Source organism: Pleurodeles waltl, chromosome 6 (assembly GCF_031143425.1).
Source record: "Pleurodeles waltl isolate 20211129_DDA chromosome 6, aPleWal1.hap1.20221129, whole genome shotgun sequence".
Taxonomy (NCBI): domain Eukaryota; kingdom Metazoa; phylum Chordata; class Amphibia; order Caudata; family Salamandridae; genus Pleurodeles; species Pleurodeles waltl.
The window spans coordinates 785829986-785844416 of NC_090445.1; positions in this window are offsets into that span (position 1 = coordinate 785829986).

The window sequence follows — 14431 nt, forward strand, 5'->3', positions numbered from 1 at the left end:
ACCAGGACTCAGCTAAAAGAACCGCTTGTGTATTGTGTTATTTCATGCTGTGTTGGGGCATGACAATGTTTTATGGCCTGGCATGATGTTCTTTGGAATGGTGTTGAACATGCTACTGAGCTGGGCCCTCTCAAGGCTACCTCCTACGGTCTTTGCCAGGCTTGCATGCCATAATTGGTAGATTTCCAACCATCTGACAATGAAGATGTGTTTTGCAGTGTAGTGGCTGGTGCGCTCCATGTACGTGTGCGCCATGCTATTATTGTCCGGCCCCTCGGGGACAGAAGGCATCGTAGTCGTCTCTGGACTTCACTTCTGAGGGAGAAGTCCTCTGGAATTTAATACTCTTCTTAACAGCAGGTGCCCACACCTCCGTCAGGCAGCCTTTTAAAATGGCGCGCCCCCGCACGCGCAGCAGAACGGAATGGAGCCGAGAAGAATAAATAACCGAAGCGCGCGACAAATCCATCTTTAATATTCTTTTTTTGCCCAGCTGGATCTTCTATTAATCCGTGTTCCAACTCGTCTGACTCATTCACACACACAGAAATCTATCACACAAACGTGAACTGACTCACAAGGGTAGAAGGATCTGGATTAAATATGGGGAAAATGAAAACCCGTGCGGGCGGGGAAATGGGCTGGGGGTGGGGAGCAGTCATCATCCAAATGCTTTTCAACACACCCTCTCCCGCAGCTCCAGGCCTGCCCAGGGCGCACTGAAGCGAGGCCTGGGGCAGGTGCTAGTGCCAAGGCCTCGGGGTCAGCTGCTATTTACTGTATGCACAGGTACAGGCGGGGTTGCTGGGGGCGAGAGGCTGATGAGTAACCCTCACTTTGCGAAGGAAGCTGTGAAAATGACTAGTGACAGCAAGCTGTTGGTTATTACAGCAAGGGAGGTTTCATGATTTCTCGTTGACTCATTTGCATACCGGTTCTCTCTGCGCTGTTGTGGATACCGCCCCCTCTTTCTTCCAAGGCAAACTGTAATAAGCTCTAAAAACAATAGCGGCTTGACACGGACTTGGCTCAGATGTGCGCTCTCCCACGCGCGAGCAGCCAGATCCAGGACTGCCTGCTGCACCGTTCTCTGCCGGCGGGATTGGGGAGGGGGGGGGGGGGGCTTACCTGATCGAGGCAACCGGGGTTGTGTGCCTTTTGGGAGAAAGTATGCTTGGATGCTCTTCAGAATGCTCCACAGCGCAGGATACCCTACCCCGGTTATACTGCGCTCCACAAATCTGCATGCATTAACGGCCTAGCTCACAAGAGTTCACAGATCAATACTGCAAATGTCATAGACTTCGCGCCTGCATTAATAAACTATAATACGTGGGATTCTCAAAATCTTGTTTAAAAACCTTTCTTTATAGGTTTCCTTACAATAGGCGACTAGTGAACACCCAGTCCCCTATTATAAAGAAATGACTGTCCACTGTAATAACTATTAACAGTTGATTTCTGACTGCCTGCTGCCATAGCCTGCAACTGAGGGGAAGGCAGGTCACGTTAAAGAGCATAATAATAGCAACTGTTTAAAGAACAAATATGTGTTTTTTCTAGCTGCACGGCGACAAGCTGAAAATATATATTATGACAAGTTTATTCTTGCACTGCCAAGGCAATTCAAGAAAAGTTAGGATCTTTCTGCATGTTTTTACACGTTTGAGTTACTGTGCTTTTTTTTTTTTTTTAAATGACTAGCATTAAGTGGATACTAATTTCTTTTTCAACAAATATCTAATAGCTTTTTGATGTGTTTACTTTTGTACTAGATATTATATTTTTATTCTTCAATATTTGCAAACATGCTCTCTCTTCCATTCATATGAAAGAGCTATGCATGAAGGATTTAAGTAATTTGTGAGATAGGTGATGGAGTAACCATGTATTTTAAGTAGGAATAAATGTTTCATAGTAATTACTTTTTGACATTTACAGTTGTATTTACCCATATTTATTTTCTGCTAAGTTTATCTGTAGTCACCTATATTTGTTATGAGTTTTGTGAAAACATAAATCTGAAACTAGTATATTTCCACATTTGGTAACTAATAAATGTGCAATAATTTCAATGCTAGACAGGTTTCAATGATATGAACATCCACAGATGATAAATCAATGCACTTTTATGAAAACAAGCACATTTTAGTACCAAGTTTGTGCATATCTGCTGCTATTTGGGCCTCTTTACTAACATTTCTTTATGTTTTTGAAGCCCATGTCGGTCAATCCTTAAAGCTATTGGGCTGGCAGTCATGAATGACTCTTTTTATCCATATTTAAAAATAAATACAGAGAGGAAAATAAATGCTTTTCAGTCTGTTTTTGTCTGTAACAATCAGTTAAAACGGAAAATAGGGATCCATAATTATAAGGAATAAAGTGCTCCCTGCCACACATAATAAGGATATTGCAAGTCACCCCAGAGTTCCATAACCTTGTAAAGTTAATCGGTCTTGTTCCTCTAGGTGGTTATGGAACTCATTGGTGACTTGCAATACTGTTATAAGGTATGCTTCATCCCACATATAATGTTGCTCTATGTATAATAACTACAAAGTATGTGTAGTGTGCACAAGACAACTTACTTGCCTCTTGTGTCCTTCATAGCATTTTTATCAGGGCAGGGCCATGAAGGTTCCTAAATTCATGTTTAGAAATTATACTTTCTATAAATGTCAATTAGTGGATCATAATCTATTGTACTACAGTGAAACACTGGCATCTCCTCCATTACCTCCAGTCTGGCTTTCGACCACTCTTATTTATTTATTTATTTATTGAATTTATATAGCGCACAGCTACCCGGAGGTTTCCCGGCGCCTAAGACAGTGCAAGACAAAGGCAAGATCAGGAGATCAACTTGGGCGGTTACTGGTTAAAGAGCCATGTCTTAAGCTCCTTACGAAATCTAATGAACACCCTTTCATGACGCAAGTAGGAAGGAAGAGAATTCCAAAGAGAGGGAGCTAGGAAGGCAAAAGAACGTCCCCCCATTTTGGCACGTCTGATTCTGGGCACCTGGAATTTTTGTTGATTGGAGGATCGAAGTGAGCGAGAGGGACGATAGTGTTGGACCAAGATTTTGAGGTAGTTGGGAGCTAGGCCCGTATTAATTCTATGCATATAGCATAGGGCTTTGAATTTGGTGCGATTCTCAATTCTCAGCCAATGTAGTTCACGAAGTGCACCAGAGGTAGGAGCGATTCTGGGAAGTTGGCAAAGAAGCCTGGCCGCAGAGTTCTGAACAACTTGAAGTTTGTGTAGTACTTCTTTATTCGCACCCAGATAGAGCACGTTTCCGTAGTCCAGTCTAGAAATAACCAGCGCTTGGACCACGGTTCTTTGGGCAGCCACAGGAAGCATCCAGAGAATTTTACGAAGCCACTTCAGGATAGCAAAGCAGTTAGAAGCTACTTTGGTCACCTGTTGTTTCATAGTCAACTGGTCATCAATGATGATGCCCAGGTTACGTGCAGAGAGAGAAGGGATTGGGGGGACACCCATCTCAGAGGGCCAATGTTGGGGGCCCCAGAGTGATTTTTTGTTTCCAAATATGAGGAGTTCTGTCTTTCCTCCATTAAGTTTGAGTTTATTAAAGTGCATCCAATTGGCTATCTTAGATAATCCTATTTGCAAAGAGGGAAGGTTGGAGGTTTCTTTGGGAGAGAGTGAAAAAATAAGTTGTGTGTCATCAGCATAAGAATAGATAGTTAGACCAGCTTGTTCTGCTATGCTCGCCAAAGGACTGACATATATATTGAAAAGTAGTGGACTGAGAATGGAGCCCTGGGGGACTCCATAAGGGGATGCGTGAATCAGGGAGGAAGCTGTGTGGGAGAAAACCTGAAAAGTCCTGTTGGATAAAAAGCTGGACAACCACGAGAGGGCTTTGCCGCCAATGCCCTTGATGTTAAGAGTTTTTAGGAGAGAGGAGTGAGATACAGTATCAAAAGCTGCGCTTAAGTCCAGTAGGATAAGAGCTACTGTTTCTCCTTTGTCAATTTGTTGGCGGATATTTTCAGTCACACCCAGTAAAGTCGCCTCAGTTGAATAGCCGGCACGAAAACAAGATTGAGAAGGATGAAGGATGTTACTGGTTTCTACAAACTGGGTCAATTGAAGATTAACGTGTTTTTCCAAAATTTTGGGAAAAAAAGGAAGAAGAGAAATAGGGCGGAAGTTAGAGAAAATTTCAGGATCAGAGTTAATTTTCTTTAGTAAAGGAAGGACCATTGCGTGCTTCCACATTGCAGGAACATAAGCTTCCGTAAGTGACATGTTAAGGAACTGCATGATGGAGAGAAGTATGGGGGGGTCTAGCTTTTGGAGTACCGTAGTGGGGATAGGATCTAGCGGGGAACCAGACTTAATGCTTGTGAGGATATTAAAAAAAGAGGCAGTATCCATGGGGAGCCATTCATTAAGTAGGTTAGTGTTAATAACTAGGGTCGTTTCTTGAGTGATAGGAGAAGGTAAAAAGTGAGTAGATTGGGGTTTAATACTGGTGCTGGGATGATTAGGGTAATTGTGGAATTCAGAATAAATTTTGTCAATTTTATCCACAAAGAAAATTGCCAGATCATTGCATTTTTTGGAATCAAGGTCAGGGGGCTTGGATAAGCGGGAATCACCAGAGAGTTCATTTACTACTTCAAACAGCACTTTGGGGCAATTCTGAGATTGTAAAATAATCTTGGTGGCATATTCGGCGCGCGCGGTGTTCCACAATCGGTGATAGTTAAGAAGGGCTAGTTTTTAAGTAGATTTCCTGTCTGGATCATAGTTTTTTCGCTATTTCCTTTCCAAGTTCTTGCATTTAGTTTTTTCTATTTTAAGTATTTCTGAGAACCAGGGGGCGGGGGGATGCTGGTAGCCCTGTTTATTCTTTTTATTTGATAGAGGAAGACATTCATCAATGGCAGAGGTAAGCCAATCAAGGATAACCCCGTCATCTCTTATACTCGTGATCGATGGTAAGGTTTTTTTCAGCGTTGAGTTCAGAATATTAATATCTAGATTTTTCCAGTTTCTATAAGTACTGGATTTGGCGAGGGATGCGGAGGGAGTCGGACCCTGTTTTTGTACAATCATAAATTCCACCAGAAAATGATCAGACCATGGAATGGGAGTGGCTTGTTTACATGAAATGGTAGCAAGATTGGAAAAAATAGGGTCTAATAAATATCCTGCCTTATGCGTGGGGCCTGAATTATGTAAAAGAACATTTAATGGCGCTAAGTTAGCTAGAAGAGTAGCGCTCGTAGTGCAAGATGTATCATTGAAATGTAAGTTCAGGTCACCTAAGATAAAAAAATTGGTGGTTTCTAATAGAAGGGGAGCAATAAGGTCAGGGAGGGTCGATGCCCAAAGACCCGCGGGGCCAGGAGGGCGGTAAATAAGGGCCCCGGAAAGAGTAAAATTAGGTGATAGTAGGAGTTTGAAAAGCCCGGCTTCACAGTTTTTAAAATCCAGGTCAACCCATTTACATGTGTAGTCTGTTTTAAAAATTAAAGCTATGCCCCCGCCAGTTCGGTCAGTGCGATTTCTTCCATGATAGGTATAGTTGGGGGGAAGCGCATACGCCATGTCAGGTCCGGAACTCTCATTGAGCCAGGTTTCAGTTAGAAAGAGGGCATCAGGTTGTAGGTCCGTAAGAATATTCAGAATATCGCCCTTATGTTTAGGTAGTGAACGGCAATTTAGACTGAGGAAAGTGAAGGGGGTGAGAGATAAGTTAGTCTTGTTGGTCAGAGGAGGAATTCGGCTAGACTCATAACAAAAGGAGCTCCAATGAAGGGGTGGTGGGAGGGTAAAGCTACAGCAAGAGCAGCTGTATGGGGCTGAATCAGGGATAAGAAGTGAGCAGAAGGGGTTGAGAACAGGTATACATCTTGCCCTCTTGACCACAGATGAAGATGACCCTGTCTCCTGATGTTGCTGGACCTTTCATCTGCCTTCAGCACATTTGACCATCTCACACTCATACACAGCCTTGAATTGCAAATGGTATTCACCAGCAATGTCCTTCACTGGTTCTCCTTCTGCCTTTCCAATCAACATCAGTTTATTTATATGAGCACCTCCAGGTCACAAAAGATCTCTATCATATGTGGGGTCACCCAGGGTTCTATACTGGCTCCTATCAACTTCAACCTTTACATAGAGCTGTTTGGTGCTCTACTCACAGAAAACAGTATCAAGATTCACAAATATACAGATGATACACAACTTTACTTGAATGTTTCCTCTGCATCAGACATCCAATGCCTCAAACACTACTTGCATCATAGATGTACAGCGCCTTTCTGAACAGAATGCCTAACATTTGCCAAGAATACCAAACAAGCCTCAGAACAAACCTGGCTCAATGAACATTGAAGGCTTCAAATCCCAACTCTCACAAATGCCAAATGACATGGATTTACCCTGGCCACCAACTTCGACCCCAAGGAACACATTGCCAGAAAAACACAGATAGCCTGGTACCCGTTCTCTCCTCTAAAGAAAGTAAACCTGTTTCTTCCAGAACTGCCATACAAGTCCTTGTACTCTTGCATCTGGATGGTGGCATCCTCACACTGCAGCATGTCTTATGCAGGGCTTGAAGAAATATGATCACATTACTGCCACCCTGATGGAATTCTATTGGCTCCTTTGTTAGGCCTCACCATCTTCAAAACTAGCTGCATCATTTAACAAACCTTCTCAATCAGCACCCACACTTATCTTGCAGACAAGCTTACCATCTTGGCACTCCTGCAGCCAGGACACAATCAGAAGAAGTGTAAAAAAAAAAAAAGACAGGAGGCATTTTCCATCTATGCACCCAGCATCTGGAAGAACATCCCCAACTCCACCTGGGCCATCACAACATTGCTGCAATTTAGGAAAGAGTTGAAGACTTGCCTCTTCAAAGAATACTACATCACAGCGCACAATGTAATAACAGTTTGCAACCCATCACCCTCTCCTATTAGTTGTTGTCCTTATACTTATCTTTGCACATGTACAGCTCTCTGCTGCCTTTCGGCTAGGTGTGCACTGTAGAAATACCATATATTTACAAACATACATACATACATATGCTTGCACATGTTAAAGATATATACCTTTTTTGAATCTTGCAGCCCATATGTTTACATGATGTTTCGTGAACAATTTACATACCAAATATTTTGATGGCTTGGCTCAGGTTCTAGCTCTTAAAGCCAAGCCAGAAGCTTGGCTTGGCTCTCATTAATTTGCTACCCTGCTGACCTCCAACTATACACATCTGAGAGCTGTACAATATGAAGATTTTACAATGAGGGATGAAAGGGGAGTGCAGAGGATAAGATAGGCATGGGTACATGGGTGACAGAAAAGAGACGGTGAGATGGGAAAGTGGCAAAGGAGGAGGGTACAGTGGATGGGTTAAAGCTAAGGAATCGCCCTTGCCAGGGTAGCAGGTTTGGGAGTGATAAGTACACATAAGAAACATGGGAAGGGTGGCATGAGTTTTGGGGAAGAATGCACAGGTGCTGCAGGAGTGTGGATGAGGGGAGAGGAGGAGGAGGTGGAGGGAACATAATCTTCCTGCTACCAATTGTGTTCTTCTCCATGTGAAAACCATGGTAAAGGCTTAGTTCAACTCCAATCTGTTACTACAGAAGTATAGTCTGTAAATAAGTCTTTCAATCACGAAATATCCAGCTCAAGAAAGTAAATTCTCCAATGCCTGAATGTAGGATGCTGGCTTTCTACACTAAAAAGAGGTACACTGCAGAGTCCAGTAGATCCCGATTGGTTTGCAGAGGTAAGAGTAGACAGCACTAATGCTCTATTTTGTGATAGTGTGGGTGAGCAGTTAGGCTTATCAGTGGGTAGTGCTAAGCATTTGTTGTACTCACAGAGGCAATAAATGAGACACACACTCAAAGAATAAATCAGAGCCCAATAAAAAAAACCTCTTCTTTTTATCTATACTGTGAAACCAAGCACTGTGTTACAAGATAAGCATGTGTTTAAGCACAAATACTTTTCACTTGTAAAAATGGACACAATGCAATTTTTGAGTTCTTCAATTGCTAACCTATGGGAGGAAAACAAAATCAGCAAATAAGTTGAGTACGGTGACTTACAGGACCAATCTCCTGTGTTTAAGGAAAGGTCCAAGGCAGCACTCACAATACACCTTCAGCGAAACGGGATGGCCGGGTGCAGGATGCAAAACAGCGTAGGCTGTCCAGTGCATCCCTATGGAGATCGGTCACTGTGAAAAGAGGCTGCAGGGTAGGACTAGGCATCCTGTTTGGATGAACTACTGAGTGGTCTGAGGTCTTGTGATGCTTAGGGATGTAGGGAGGCCAGTGGTCCTCCTCTCCTTGGTCCGAGGCATCAGGGTGCAGAGGGTCCTTGGACCATCAGCTGTCCATCACCGGTGGCGGTCGCGGTTGATGGGGGCCCACAGAACAGGCTGCAGGCGTGGACCGGGGAACCAATCCGGGTGTACTAACAAGTGGGCTCAAGTGTCACGAGTCTGGGGCATGTGGTGACACCAGTGGTCCTCTTCTTCTTGGTCCAGGGCATCCGGGTGCAGAGGTGCAGTGGACGGTCTGGGTAACCGTCACCGGAGGTGGTTGCGGTTGAGGGGAGCCTGCACAAAGAAACTGCAGGCATTGTTGTGAAGGTCACAGTGGGTAAACCCATGATCAGTTTTGATGCTAGAGATGCTGGGGACCAGGTTGGCTCCGTTGGCCCACTTCAACATGGGCTGGGAGGCTTGGGTGCAGTGGTGCTGTCCGGTGGCAGGTTTGGCAGTCCAGACTCATTTTCAGCTGTTTTTCGGTGCCTGCAAGGATGCAGGGGAGCAGCTCCACTACTCCATGGGAGATCCTTGTGCTGGATTGAAGGCTGGCAGTCTTCCTGGGCTAGAGGACGAGGCTTCTTTCTCACAGCTGTCGAAGTCCACAGACAGGCTGGCAGGGCTGGTGCAAAGCCCGTTTTGGATCTGCAGTTTTTGCTTTTTGTGTCTCTGGAGTATCTTTCTTTGGGTCAGCAGGGATCTGAGTTCTTGGGTTCAGGGGTGCCACATAAATACTTAATTTAGGGATGTTACAGGGGGTGCCAGGTAGCAGCCAATGGGTTGCCCACTGTTGGGAAGTGGGCACTGTGATGACGGCACATGCCAGGGATGGTCAGGTGCGCATGTAGACCCATGGGAGGGGGTAATAATTACAAGGGACACAGTGCTGTGTTTGCTGCCGACCATGACTGACTAGCCACGCCCTGCGCTATTTTGTTAAGGCTCTTGCATCTGAGGGAGCAAACCATCTTACACCGCGGGGGTCTCCTGGGAAACAACACAGCTGCAATACCCAAAGAGGAATATTACATTCCTCCCCAACGTTAATAAACAAACAACAAACACACAAGATAAAGACGTTACAACATAATTAAGAACCATGTACAGCCTGTCCAGGCTGTAGTTTGTTCAATCTCTTTGTTCCTTAAGTCAGGACCTCTGCTAGACGTAAGGACAGGGCCAGATTCTGCCTCTGGTGATTTCTGGGATGAGCATCATCTGCTTGACAGGCCATTATCAGAGTACCTTGCCATTTGATCACTTCCTATGGCCATTGTTCGAAGGGTAGCCTGAATTTGCTGCCTGGGTATCGATCTCTGACAAAGACTCAGTCTCCTGTTTGAAGTGAGCTATGGTGGGCTCTAAAGGGCAGTACTAGCCCACTGATTTGTGTCTTTTCTTCTGTGAAACACTTCAATGTCACCAATGGAATCTGGCGACCATCTCGGGTGGTGAGGGATGGTATCAGTGACAAATTTGTCCTCATACTAGCATGTCCTGGGGTGCAACTAGTTGTGGAGTGAGGTGTCTGGCAGTATTCTCGTAGAAAACCGTAAATGGCTTTCTCCACAGTTTGGTTCTCTGTGTGAGCGATGTGGATTACCTTGTTCAGGGTTCGCATCAACCTCTCCACTTCTCCATTCGCTTGTGGCCACCTGGGAGTCACCTTCTTGTGCTGAATCCCCATGTTTGTAAGAACTCATTGAATTCCTGCCTGTGGAATGGAGGACCATTGTCAGTCCTGATGTTGAGCATGATACCATGCATGGCAATGACTTTTTCCAATTTCGCGATGACCTTTTCCACCGACTGAGACCATATAGTCATCAACGACGACTAAGGCATGTCTACCATCAGGGAGTTGTCCACAATCCATATTGACTGTTTCCCAGAGCTGAAGAGGCATTTCTTCCATGATTACAGGTGAAGATGGTTCAGGTGGCCCGGCTACCTGATACCAATGGCATGATCGAACCACTTGCTCCACCATGGCATCCATCCCAGGAAACCAAACTTTCATCCAGAGTCTGTTCTTGTTTTCGTGATTTCCCTGATGTTCATGATGGGCTAGCTGCACCGCACGCTTAGTGAGACTGGTGGGAATGACTAGGCAAGGCCCTCTGAGAAGACATCCACCCACACCTGTTGACAGTTCCTGTTGGACGTGTAGCAAGGATTCCAAAGTTTTCCTCGCTTCAGTAGTTCTTTGTGAGAGGCATGACAAGAGAATGCGCCAATTGCTGGAGCATAGAACAGTCAGGGCTAGTTGCAGGCACTCGTTGGCCTTGGTTGCTTGTTGTATTGTTTTTAGCGCTATCGGAAGAGGCTGCAAGCGTTCAGTGATAAAGTTCACATACACCTTGGTTGCCTCAGCTTCAGCTTCCTCGCATGTGGTGGACCTTTCGGGGTGCGATAGATAATCAGTGGAATTGGTTAAGCCTGGTTGGTATTCTACATGACTGTCATATTCCTGCAGTTGTAACATCCACATCTCAATACGAGGGGGTGGTTTGGATGCAGGCCCCTGGAATAATGGTATCAACAGCTTGTGGTCAATCATGACGACAAAAGGGTGCCATACCCATATAGGTGAAAGTGTCTGCAGGCGCAGTGTATAGGCCATGGCTTCTCTCTCAATCTGTGAGTACCATTGTTTGGTGTCAGTAAGGGATCTACTAGCATAAGCGACCTGGGCCAAGTCCCAGGGAGACTGCTGTTGGGTAAGTACTGCCCCAAGTCCTTTTGAGCTGGCATCCACTGCCATGCTCATGGGTCAGGTAGGGTCATAATATGCCGCTGTGATTTTGGCTGATAGCGCCTATTTGGTATGCTGAAACACTTCTTCTTCAACTGGATCCCATGACCAAGTGGTGTTCGCCTTGGTGAGATCTCTCCACAGTTGTATGAGCCTGATGAGGTCATGGATAAACCTCCCACAGAAGTTGACCATACCGAGGAAACTGGTGTGTTGGTGGGCACAGGGGCAGTTTGCATGTCCTTTATCTTCTCTGGGGCAATGCTATCTGCTGAGAAGTTGTATTGGAAGAAGCATATTTCTTGTTTGAGAAATTCACATTTTTCTCAATGTAGAGTAAGACCAGTATCTCGGATTCTCTGGAACACTTTTCGTAGGCATTCATGGTGTTCCACCAAAGTCTTGGCATGGATAAGGATGTCATCATTGAAGTTGATGATTCCTGGGAGCCCAGCAAGTACTTCTCTCATAGTGTTCTGGAATATTTCTGTTGCACTGGAAATGCCAAAATTTAGGCAGCAGTAACTTCGGAGCCCCATGTGAGTTTAGAAGATCGTGATGTACCACAAATCCTTGTGGGTTGGTAGTCGATAGTATCCGGATTGCAGGTCCATTTTGGAGAACCACTGAGCTCCTGTGAGCTCCCTAAGGATGTCATTGACTATTGGTGTTAGATGTTGTTCTCAGCGGATTGCTGCATTCGGTAGCCTCATATCAACGCAGATGCGAACTTCCCCTGACTGTTTTGGTTTTCAGGTGACAACGATCGGGGAAACCCACGGATTTGATCCAGTTACTTTTTCAATAATGCCAGCTTTCTCCATTTTTAGGATGAAAAGTGATGTGCCTGTGACGTAAGGTTGGAACGACATGTCAATGTGGAGTTTCACCTCGCCTCCTCGGAGACAGCTGATGCCATTGAAGACTTTGTAGTATTCATGAAGGATGTCCATTATTTCTTTGTCTGCACTCCTAGGGCAAATGATATCAGCTTCAAGGTCTCACTGTCTGTCCGCTGATCAGCATTCCTGTTCCTCCCTTGGCTATGTACACAACTGTGTTGGTTTCTGTGGGATATGGGTGTCTGGAAGCATCCCAAGAGCAGTATGGGTTTTGTCTGGCCATAAGCGAACACACAGATTTTCGCCTTTCGTTGCATGGGGTGTTCCTTTAGGGACAAGTGGATTTCTTCTGACATCAGTTCAGTGGAGGTCCCATTGTCAATGGTTGCTGTGATCTGCTGGGATCCTATCAATATTTGACATTTAGGGAGTGGTCAACGAGGCTCATTGTTGGCACCTATTGCAAAAACCGTGTGGATGACAAAGCTCTCAGTGTCATCATCCCTGTCATTTACTTGTTCTGGGTCTTCTGAGACTGCTTGAATGACTTCCTTTGGGGACTTGGACTTGGACGAGCGACACATTTTCGAGATGTAGTTATATTTCCCACAGGTGGCGCAGTGCTGCCCTTCGCAGGGCAGGTGGTAGGTCTGTGAGGTGATCTACCACAATATCCACATTCTTTCCATCTGTCTGAAAGTTCTTTCTGGGCGGTTGCCTTGGATCCTTGCTCCCTGGGCCTGTCATGTGGACTTCTCTGGGCCATGACTTTGGGTCGTGTTTGGACGACATTGACCTGTTCCGTCTTCATTGGCCTGTGTAGCTCTGCTCCATATGGGAGGCTCTGACTTTGAACAGCTCCTTAGACCTCCCCAAGGTTAGGATGCTCTGTAGTGATTTGCCTAGTTCTTGGAGAATTACCTCGCATAGTTTTGTCGAGGAACACCCTTGTATGATTTGACCAGGGATTTCTTTCTGCTCGTCTGCGAATCCGCAGGTCCTGGCTAACTCTATTAATATGCTGTGCAACACTTCTAGTGATTCCTCGGGCTCTTGTTATGTTTGGCGGAATACGAAGCGTTCGTAATCTCTGTTCGCCATTGGTTCGAAGTGACTGCGCATGGCTCTTAGCAGGGTGTCATATATTTTTGGTGTCTCTTCTGTCAGTGTTTTATATATTTTTTGGATATCTTTGCCCCTCAGATGTAACATTAGAGGTCTCCGTCATTCAGCAGGGATGGCTGCCCCTTCAAAGTAGAATTGCAACCACTTCACCCAGTCTTTCCATTTCGGTGTAAGTGCAGAGGGTACACCATCTATGGCGAAAGGTTCAACAATGGGAATGGTGGCCATGTTGCTGCACCACACGGGAATGAGTCTTGTGCTACTTGCTGTCAACTCCTGTGTAGTTTCTAGGCACTATGCATTCGCTGCGGGACAGCCGCTAGACTGGGGCCTTCTTGACCTGTTCTTCATTACTCCCAGTAATGTCATGCAAAAGGTCCTCTAGGCCCATGTGGCACAGAGGGAAAATTGTGTGGACTGTACAGACTGACACCAGCAGCCCCCAGGGTTTGTTTTATCCTCTCTCATCTGGGCATAAATGCATATCAAGACACTCGGGTTGCTTCTATATGGTGCGCAGTGCCACAGTCACCAGGTGCTCTGATCTGTCGGAGGCCTTTCAGGTGACAGGTGCGATGTGCGGGGTTATGTGTAATATGTGGTGTCTGCCTGCTGAGGCGGCCGTGCCGGTCGATGTGACCTGATTTGTTTCGTCGGGTTGTCGCCAGTGTGGTGACGGCATGTACCGGGGGTGGTCAGATACGCATGCAGGCCCGGGCGGTGGTAATAATTACACAGGACACATTTTTGTGTTTGCAGCCAACCGTGGCTAATTGACTAGCCATGCCCTGCTCTCTTTTATTAATGCTGTCACGTCTGTTAGAGCAAGCCATCTTACACCACAGGGCTGGAGTCTTGCGAGAGACTACCCAGCTGCAATACCCAAAGTGGAATATTACAGGCCTTACCCTGACTCTCGAGGTCTAATTCTGTCCAAAACAAGATGGAGGAATTTAAAAAGTGATGTTCACTTCAGCTCATCCACCTCAGGGGTGGGACTGGCTTGAAGTGAGCACACCTACTAATCTGACTAATTTTCCCACCTGTCTTGCCACCAAAAGTGGGGTCAGGATGGGGGTTGATCATCTTCGCCATTTGGGAAGACCTCAGTCTCATTACAAAGGTGGCTAGGCCTTTGAATCTTCTGCCCTTGAATGCTCACCCTGCCTGTAGGAGGTGACAACATCCCCGCCGAGTGCAGGCTTTTGTCTCTGGACCCCAAGAGTGCTGGCTCTTACCTTAGGGAATCAAAGGTGGCTGAACTGGTCAGGACCAGTCAGTAAACACACTAGAAGCTGGTAGGTTTTCAGGGGCACCTCAAATGTGCCCTCTGGGTGCATGAATTGGTGGGCTCACCAA